At 28.1% G+C, this 11054-nt stretch overlaps 1 long non-coding RNA gene across 1 annotated transcript; it reads right to left on the bottom strand.

Annotated features, from left to right (window-relative positions):
- Positions 1 to 8518: 8518 nt before the first annotated feature.
- LOC133035808 (uncharacterized) lies at positions 8519 to 10414 on the bottom strand. The gene is made up of 2 exons (XR_009686894.1): positions 9459 to 10414; positions 8519 to 9346 (listed from the first exon to the last, which is right to left on the bottom strand). It is a non-coding gene; the product is annotated as an uncharacterized LOC133035808 (long non-coding RNA).
- Between the last annotated feature and the right edge of the window lie 640 nt (positions 10415 to 11054).

Consider the following 11054-nt stretch of genomic DNA (forward strand, 5'->3'; position numbering starts at 1 on the left):
GATTTTCGTGAGGAAGCTTTAGCATGAAAAAACTTCGTATTACGGTCCCCACAAGAAAGCCAATCAACTCTTGAATGTTGTTGCCAATACACCTCTTCTTGCTCCAAAAGATCCTCAAGGACAGTTTTTGCATTTTGTAACTCTTGAAAGTGATCGGAGCTACTGGAATTTGAGTTATTCAAGTCAGCCACTTTAGACTGGAGAGAATTGATAGTCTTCTTCATTTTTCCATACTTTCCGATGTGCCAACTTTGCAAATTTTTTGCACAAGTGCTGAGGTTGTCTAACACGGCAGTAATAGGATCAGAAATAATGCTGGAGTTCCAACTTTTCATGATGATTTCAGCACTTTCTGGGTCAGCAAGCCAAAGCTTTTCAAAACGAAATCTGCTCTTACTCCTTGCTGGAGTTTCGGTCTGAGAAAGGAAGGAAAAACTCGCAGCTATGGCCCTATGATCTGAGTTGAAATAGTCAAGGTGATCAACAGTGGGTAGGTGAAAGTGAGACGACCATTTATTATTTATGAAGCACCAATCAAGGCGTTCTTTAAGTGCATGAGGAGTAGTACGGTTCTTTGTCCAGGTGAAAGGATCACCATTGTAAGGTACTTCTTACAAAAAACATTTATCTAAAGATGTTCTAAAGGCTTCCATGTGTGACTCTCGCCTCAAACTTCCTCCAGATTTATCATTGTTAGATAAAATTTCATTGAAGTCTCCGATTGCAAGCCATGGGAGGAGAGGAGCAACATCACCAAAGCGTTGAAAAAGAGTCCAGGAGGCAGATTTACTAGCAAGATCAGGAGCCCCATAAAACCCCGTAAAGTGAAAGCTTGGACTGCCATTGAACTTCATGTAGCAGTCAAAAAAAGTCAGCCCCATATTCAGCAAAGTAACATCTATTTCATCAGACCAAAGAAGCATAATGACACCACTTAAACCAATCCGAGCAACTTCCATACCGTTAGAGAACTTTAACAAATGACGCAATCTTGTAATAGAGTTATCAGCGAGTTTTGTTTCCATAAGAAACAAAACATGGGGCGATTGTTGTTGAACAAGCAATCGTAGATGGCGTAATGCACTCGGGTTCCCCAAACCCCGTGCATTCCAACTTATGAGTTTCATAATGAGTTGCGGGGTTGCAAAGCAACCTCCGCATCAAAGTCGATTGAGGGGTTCGAATCCAGTATAATAGAAACTTGATCCTCTTGAACATCTTCCATTGACGGGTTGGAAGAAGTTGAACCATCAAGGCCACGGCAGCGCTTGAGCATTTTTCGCAAGGAGAGATTTGAACTTGGTCGTTTGGGTGTGATGTTGGGCTCTGAATTTTCCTTATCAACAGCAGCGTAGCCATGTGTTTGTTGGAAAAAACTAGAGGTGTGGGAGAGTATGGCCGGTGCAAAGGTGGATAAAGGGGTTGTTGGAATGTGGGAAGTAAGTGGTGTTGTAGGTGGAATCATGGTCTGGGAATTTATGGCAGGGGGTAAGTTGCAAAGAGACTAGGGGCCAAAGGAGTAGGACCCGCAAAAGGTATGTATACATGGGATAAGTCTGTAACAGTTGGGTTAGATTGATTAAAAGAGTCAGGTGCAGGGTTGGAAGTTGATGGTGGCAATTTAGAAGTAGTTTGTGGAGTTGGATTATGTATTACATTGGAGGAGGCAGGCCGGCTATGCACAGGGGTGATAGTGGGGGAGTTTAATGGGTGAGTAGTAGTTGGAGATGCACTATGTGAGATGATAGTGGGATTTGTAGATGGTGAGATGAGATTTGGACTAGCAGGGGAGTGAGATGATCTTTGCAAAGGCTGCATAGGGGTGGATGATTCTCCTTCAAAAAGAATGGCAGGGGCAGGTGAAGAGCGAGAGGGGAGTGTAGGCAAAGTGGTGGTGAGTGCCCGTCGAGCAAGCCTAGTAGTAAGAGGCCAGACATTGCCTTTGCTAAAGTCCGTTCGGTAGCGATCATAGTTATTCGCAGGAAGTCTTGCACCCTTAAGCCACGGGCCATATGGCAAATCATCATCATTTCCGCTATCGATGCGTTCCATAAACGCTATGCATTGCTCAAAAGGATGGCCGAGACACCCGCATTCAAAACAAAATTCAGGAATTCGTTCGTAGCGATAGTCAATCCAAAATTCATCCTTCACTTTTGGGAATTTAATCATTTGTCCTCTTGGTAATGGTTTAGCAACAGAAAGTTTAACTCGGACACGCAAAAAGGGCCCCCATCCTTCATTAGTTGAGTCTTCAAAAACTTCGATAAATTCCCCAATTATGTTACCAAGCGCTTCAGCCAACGCCTTGGTTTTACTGAGAAAAGGGAGGCGATATATTTGAACCCAAAAGCTTGTGAATATCATATCTTCCTTTGTGACATTTTGCAGAACACCTGGTGTATACAGAATGATAAGGTGATTCTGAAAATGCCATGGCTCTTTATTGAGTACCCTGCGTTTGTCACCTTCACAGCCGAAGGAGATGTGAAAAATATCAGAGTTGTAGTCTGTTATAATGGCAGGGAATCTTCCTTTCCAATGGCCAGACATTTGTTCATAGAAATGAGGCTTGTAGATGGTTTTTCCAGTTAGAAAACGGGCAAGGAGAACATGAGGGGATCGTGATGTAGGTTGATGAGAAGGGAAATCAGGCAGGTTAACAATGGAACTTTCTTTCTCAGTGAGTGAAAGTGTGGAATTAAAATCAGTTGGGAGAGGATCCATGGTGACGGAGAAGGTAGGGAAAGGGGGGAGTGGGAGGAGAACGCCGTGAGGAGTGGTTATTGTGGAAGGAATCGATAAGGGATGGTGGGCGGGAGTAGTTACAGAGGCAGAATTTCAAAAAATTCGGTGAAAACAGCAGTTGAAATTGATCAGATGAAAAGGAAAATATAGTTGGAGCATAACGGCAACAGACCCATCAGTGCACTATTGATAAAACTAATAATATTTATATGTATAGCGTCAGTTATTTTAATACATTATTTTACCGAAAATACAAATTAATATATACTCATCCACACTTCCGTGTTTCCTCCTCGGTTTGCTCAGCATCACTTTTTTTTTCCTCTTTCTCTGTAGCCTAGCTAACTATTTTTTTAAGTAAATCACAAAGACAAGATAATATATACCAATCAGTTGTTTTGATGTTTAGTTTTTTATTATTTATTTATGTCTTTAAATTTCTCTCTTTTATAAATATGGATATCTCTATATACTATTTCATTAAACTTTTTAGTTTTTTTTTTATATATACTATATGTCATTAAAAAAATAACTAAGATATACTATTTTTTTTTCAATAAGTGTTATTTTGCAATTATATTATTTCATATAATTTTTCGTTATTTAAAGACACTAAATAATATCTTTTTTTTAACAAACTAACTAATGTCTTAAACATCATAAAATTAATTACATTACAAAAATTTTATTTTAAGTAAAAATATGCTATCTTATTGTTTCTTTTACATTATTCTTTTAGCAACATTTTCATCACCTTCAAAACCTATTTAAAAATTTAATAAGGTACAATAAAGAATAAGAATTCACCATATATATGTTATCAGTAATTTTTATAATATAACTAATTCTATAATATTTAAAATATTATTTGGTTACTTTATAAGTTTTTTTAATAAATATATAAGCAGATTTGTTTTAAATATATTATTTAGTAACTTTTAAATAAAATAATAAAAATTATGGAGTAATTTACAATGTTGGTTATTGTATTAAATTTTAATATACTATATGCTTCCCTTATATAAAAAATAAGATTCTAGTAACTTTAATTAACCAATAAAATTTGTTGCTATATATTAAATTTTGTGTTAGTTTGATTGTTCGCCAAGTAGAAAATATGTTTTAGAAATTTATCAATATTGTATAAGAGCATACATTTAGTAACTTTTAAATATTTAATAACAAAATAATTTCTCAATAACTAATTAAATTGGTTGGTTTTGTTTAAATTTAATTTTCTTTTTGTTAATTAAATCAAAAGAAACTAAAATATCACCTTTGATTTCCATTATCTTTTTTAGTGATTGTAAAGAAACATATAATACTCACATATCAAAATAATCACATTGAAGAGTACATTACAATAATACAACTTTTATGACCAAACCATTATTAGTGCAGTTAGAAAACATTTTTAAAATTATTTTTTAATATAAAAAATATTTAAAATTATTAAGAGATAAAAAGATAAAAAAAAATATACATATTTGATAACAAACCATTATTAGTGCAGTTAGAAAACATTTTTAAAATTATTTTTTAATATAAAAAATATTTAAAAATATTAAGAGATAAAAAGAAAAAAAAATATACATATTTGATAAATGTCCCATCATATGAAAATGAATTATTATATGGAAAAGAAAATGTAGATGAAAACTAAGAATAATAAGGAAGAGGTAGATAAATATTCAAGAAAAACAAAAAGAAAAAATTAGTGTATCAACGTAATAATAATACGAAAGAAGGAGAAAAACAAAATAATATATGTTGAAAGTAAAATAAGTTGTGTACGTATACACGTGTACAGACAAAATTAATAAAAAACAAACGGTATGCTATAATTAAATAAACAGTGTCAATTATGATATTTATTTCAAAATTTGGTCACTAGGCATAAATTTCTCTTTAAAATATATATATTTTAATAATTTTTATAGTAAGAGTTCAAAAAAAAAAATTGCTTATGACCCATTTCAACTCAGGGTCGGCCTATTTATAAATCTACTTGGTACTCTAAAGTGTACAATGTACATAGATTAATTTACTACAATATATTCTTACTATGCCTCATTATAAGTCTTAGATTTCTCAAAAGCTATTAATGAAAACAAATCTCTTATTTCGGCGTGTTATAAAACTTTTTTCGTTACGTCCAGACCTCGAGAATTTTGTAGAAATTACATTGTATACTCACTTTACTTTACTTGTTTTCATTTTTACCTTCATTTTTCATATTTTTTAAAATATACTCACTTTTATACATGATGTCCATATTAGACCCCTTAGATTAATATAAATTATATGCTAGACTTAAGTAGAGAGTGAAGATATATTGGGCAACCCACCTATAAAAGTAGATATATTTTAATAAAATATAATATAAATATATTTTTCATCAATAGATAAATTAAAAAAAAAAAAAAGCATTCCTCAAACCTAGAATTTTTCCTTTAAGTTCATATAATAGAAACCTTAAGGAAAATCTTCCTTATTTTATAAAGGCCCATTATCATCTTCTTACTCCTTATTACTCTAGAAAATATCAATTTCCACTTTTACATTATTGTTATTTTTGAGAAAATAATTATCTCTTGTAATTTTTGTAAAACCTAAGGTGTCGTTTGGTAACACTTTTGTTTTCTAATTTTTTAATCACAAAATAAAAGTAAAATTTTTGTTTTTAAAAATTTTGCTTTTGAAAAATAAAAAATGTATTCTGTAACCACTTTTGTTTTTCAATTTTAAAAACAAAAAACAAAAGTGCGTTCTGTAAAGTTCATTTTCATTTTCATTTTTTTATTTTATTTACATCGGGTCAAGGTCCGGGGTCGGATTTGGGTTCAAGTCAGAGGCCGGGTTCAGCACCAGGACCGTGGGGGGATTTGGGTCTGGGTCATGATCGAAGTCCAAGATATTGGTTAAGAAAAAAAAAACTGTTTATTAAAATATTGAAAGTGATTTTTTTTTTGTTTTTAAAATTTTGATTCTCAATTAAAAAATTAAAAAAGTAAAAACGGTTTTATAGAACATGTTTTTGAAAAATATTTTCACTTTTTTAATTTTAAAAACAGAAAACTGATTAAAAAAGTGTTATCAAACTGCACCTAAATTAAATAGGGCTATTTACAAAAATATGAGAAAATAAAGATAAGTTTTGATATATATGGCATAAAAACTTAATTACACTAAATATGGCATTTTTTTAAAAAACTTACAAATATGGGAAAAAGTCTTGAGTAATGCCATAAAAAACTTAAAATTTGTGTTTCTTTTTATTTATTTTTTCTTTTTTAAAAAAATAAAATACTAAAATAAATAAAAAATGATCTCAACTATAGATATTATTTTTTTTTACAGAAATTAAACTTGTTTTTTTTTTTTTTATTTAAACTACTATTTTTTTTCTTTGTTTTTTTGTTAAAAACTAATTATTTCATTAAAAGCAACAGAAAAAAAAAAAAAAAAAAAAACCAGTTTCATCAACATCATCCTGAAGAAAAAACAATATAAAAAATTATAATCTAAAGATAATATAAATTTTAAAAATCAGTTTCATCAACATTGAAAGAAACTATTAATTTCATTAAAAGAATAAAAAAAATAGTTTCATTATGTTATTAGAATTTTTTTTCAAGTTACTTTTTTATTATTTTGTTTCTAGGTTGGAAACTTACACTTATATTTTGTTATTAAATTATTGGTAGGCATTATGTGTTGTTTTGATTATATTTGTGATTAGTATTTTTTTTTTTTTTTGTATATTTGTGTGTGTGTATGTTTTTATTTGATTGTCTGATGAAACTGGTTTCAATTAACTTTATTATTAACATTTGTATTTTGTTATGATTTTTTATAACGTCAAAACTGGTTTCACATGTCGAAACTGGTTTCACATGTTTTAACTATTCTGTAATGGGGTTGCTCAATTTTTATGATATTATTATATATTTTTTCGTTTGTATAAAACCAGTTTTATTATTGTATGATATTTGAACAACAATTTTTATTTTATTTTAATTAATCAGTTTCTGACATACATATTATTTTATTATTTTCATAACTGGTTTTTTTAAGTAATTAATTTTTTTTATTGTTGTTCATAATTGAGTTTTATTCAATTTTTTATTAATTTATCTCAAGAAACTGGTTTTTATTTGTTTGTTTTTATTTTGGTTGTTTTACTAACTGGTTTCTCACATTCCACTGTTTTTTTTTGTTATTCTTTTATGGTTTTTATTGCACTTTTGTCTCTTTAATTTTCTTTGTTTCTTTTTTTTCTCTTTGATTTTAATTTGTGATTCTCTTTGTTATATTTGCTGCATATTGTATGTTTAAATTAACTCTAATTTTTGAGCAAGCAAATAAAAAATTAAATGCCAAAATAAAGAATGAAGTTAGAAGTTTGATTATTAGGTATTGATATAAATTTTATATGTTCGAAACTGGTTTTTAAATTTAGTATCGTTAATTTGTAAAAGTTTAGTTATTAGACATTGTGTATTTTTTATTATGTTATTGTTGAAACTATTTTTTTTTTTTTTGCCTCTTTTAATGAAATAATTCGTTTATTTTAATATTGATGAAACTGGTTTTTAAAGTTAGTATCGTCTTTAGATTGTAATTTTTTTCATTATCTTGTTGATGAAACTATTTTTTGTATTCTTTAAATGAAATTATTAGTTTCTTTCAATGTTGATGAAACTAGTTTTAAAGTTTGGATTCTTTTTAGATTATGATTTTTTATATTGTTTTTTTTTAGGATGATATTGATGAAACTGGTTTTTTTTTTCCTGTTGTTTTTAATGGAATAATTAGTTTTTAACAAAAAAAAAAACGAATAGTAGTTTAAATAAAAAAACAAGTTTAATTTTTGTAAAAAAAAAAATGAAATATAAAAATGTACACTTATTATATATATTAAGAGAAAAAAATTGAAAAAAAAAAAAGAGAGACACAAAGAGAAATTAGAAAAAAAAAAATAGAGAGAGATAAGCGAAAGAAAGAAAAAAAAAAGTAGCAACTGACTTAAAAGTTGAAAAGAAAAAAGAGAGTCAAAATTGACTAAAAAATATATAAAAAAGACAAAAAAAAAAAAAACTTTTTGAAGTTTCAATAAGTAAAAAAGAAAAAAAAAATTAATAAAAGTATAAAAGTAAAATGTTCTTGTCAAATTAAAAATGTAATGTTTGAAAAAAAATGTAGTATTTGGTGTAAATTTTTCAAATAAAAAGAAACCTTAAAATATAAGTGTAAAATAAATTAAAAAAATAAATAAAACTAATTAAGCTAAAAACAAAAACATAAAATATGGGATTGGATAATAAGTTTATAAAAATATGGCATATTAAATACCATAAAAAACTTAAATATGAAAAAATGCCATAGAAAAGTGGCAAACCTAAAAATGCCATATTTTTCTAACTTTGTTATGAAATCCCATATTTCATGTAATTTTCACAATTAAATATAAAGGTTTACATCCCAATCTAGGCCTTACGAGAATATCCATAAATTAAAATATATTTTTTTTTCAAAACAAAGTGTAAATCCCAATTTGAAACTTTTGTGGTATTTTTGCTAAGTTAGGCTTTGGACCTAAAACAATATTATTTCTCCGTTATTTTTCGAGAAAATCAAAATTTAAAAGTTACATAAAACTGATTTTCGGTCCAACTTTGACCCCTTGCAAAAACTTTAATTACGAATCATTTTGGCTAAAACTAATAGGAAGTAAAACTAGAAAATTATCCATCCAATAAACCTCATGTGAAAATAAATTTTTATTCTTGAGTTATAAGTTTCACAAGTTACAAGTTTAAAACAGCCAGTAAGGTAAATATCCAGTTTTTAGGGTTTTCTTACAAAAAGTATAACTCCAATCCTACTTGGAGTGTAAATTTGAAAAATTACAATGATTCTTATACATGTTGAAAACATGTAAAAAAAAATCGTAATTTTTGGCTTAGCACAAAATGCTTAAAAAGTGCTCAATATACAGATACCCTAATTTACCCAAAAAAATTTCCAGATTTCTAAGGTTAGGTTACAAAAATCTTCACTCAAATTCAACAATGAATTTTAACCTAAAAATTAATAGAAAACTGTATACATATTATAACTATCATGATGAGTTTTAGCCCATTAAAAATATCCAAATCATTTTTACAATCTGGGTAGTTAATCTGCCCAAAACTTTCCTAAATTTTACTCGAACTTCCAACACCCATAACTTGAGTTTTAAAGAAGCTGTTGGAGTGATTCCAAAGCTAAATCTCATGTACTCTTCGAGTAATTTAGAACCATATAAATATTTTACAAATTCAGAGGAGTAATGCTAGAATCTAACCCATTGGATGTCAGATCCAAGAACAGATTTTTACAATTCCAACAAAATAAATGAAACTCAAAAGCAGCATCCATGCATGATCAGAGCTCTAGTCTTAATATTACACATTCTAAACTACCTATAAAAATTATTACAAATCAAAAACAATCATGGATCGTAAAGAAATTATGAAAAATAACTTCTTTTGCCTCTTGAAGCTTTGATTTTGTGTTTAAGCTTACCAAATCTTGAATTCTCTTTCTTCTAACCCTATCAATACAGAACCAACCCCATTAACACCCATGAATAGCATAGAGAAGATTAGAAGAAGTTTTAGATAAAGATAATGGGAGAAATTTCAACAAAATAAAGAACCACTTACTTGACAAGAAAAACTGTAGCTTGGCGCTTCACGAATTGATTGTCAAGTATGAAGCTTTATCTTAGCTTGTTAATGGTGATATTATGAAAAATTTACCCATTAAGGCTAAAAGTTTTGGTTCAAAATCAGGGTCCCTCAATCATTTTAAACTAGATGATGGAGGAATAGCCTAGAGATAATGGAGTAGTGGATTCGATTCAATCGATTCAAAGAGAAAGAGATAGAATTACCCTCTTTAAATGCATTCGTGGGATCGCTTAATTAATAAGTAATTATTACAAATGATAAAATGAAATCATGGGTTGGAGAAGAATCAAGAGGGTCGGGATTTATATTAAGGCTAAGATGAGCCCCTACCCAAAAAAAAAAACCATCAAAAGTCACATTTCATATGCCTGATAAACGCTAAAATAATATGACTGATAACCATATCTAACCATACAGTACATATATAGAAACACAAAACCCATAAATTCAAATGAAACTAACAAGTACAGCACATCACAAACAACATTCCACTCACCAACAACACGCCACTCACAAAACGAAACACAGTTGAAAATTAAAATTCATATTCATAGATAGAGATTTGCTTTGAAAACGCTTTGATCCTCAATTTCTGGAAGAAAAGCCTTCTCGTTTGTTCCATATTATATATCTTTGAATCGACCACAAACATAAATAACATTTAATGAATAATATAAATACATACCTTCTTTCTCTCTTTCGGTCTTTATGCCTTTATATATAATCTCAAGTTCCGAACATAAATGAGGCAAAAACAAGCTTATGATATAACAGCATTAAGCCGAACAATATCATAAGCTTGCTTTTACCTCATCAATGTTCCACACTTGATCTTCCTCACCATCACCATGTTCAAAAATTCAAATGATTATTTTAGGTTTGAATGTCAATTTAACTATTATATATATAGTTGACCAAGTTTCTATATTTAAAATTTAAAATGGTAATTAAATTTATAGTTTCTTAATGACCAAGTTTCAAAACTAAAACCCTAGATTTTAGCTCCACAAAATCAATTTATACCTTTTTTATTGTTATGTCAAATTATAAAAATATCTCACACAACAATAAAAAACTAATTTTATATTATAATAATTACCATTTTAGTCTATTTTTTATTATCACATATCTTATAGTTATTATTATTATTATTATATTTTTTAAAAAATAAATCAAAAACGTTAAAAGTATATATATATATATTGATTAATATTTTATGTGTATGTAAATAAAATTTATAATTAATTATATTTGATTTAAGTTTTAATATTTTGTTTAGAATTTATTTTTTATTTTCTAACTTTTAAAAAATATTTTATATTTTTATAAAAAAAAATTAAAATAATAGTAAATATTAATTTATATCTTTATACTTTTTTTTATACAAAAATTATTAAAATAATTGTAAAATATGATTTTGTAGATTTATGTTTTAATAAAATATTAAAATTGAGAGAATTAAAGAGAAAATAAAAAAAAAATAATTTTAAAGTAATTGATATTAATTTTCAAACCATACTTTCTACCATAAAAGTACGCATAAAACTCCTAAATTTTTCCATAATGTTA

This window comes from Cannabis sativa, chromosome 3 (genome assembly GCF_029168945.1).
Source record: "Cannabis sativa cultivar Pink pepper isolate KNU-18-1 chromosome 3, ASM2916894v1, whole genome shotgun sequence".
NCBI classification, from domain to species: Eukaryota; Viridiplantae; Streptophyta; class Magnoliopsida; order Rosales; family Cannabaceae; genus Cannabis; species Cannabis sativa.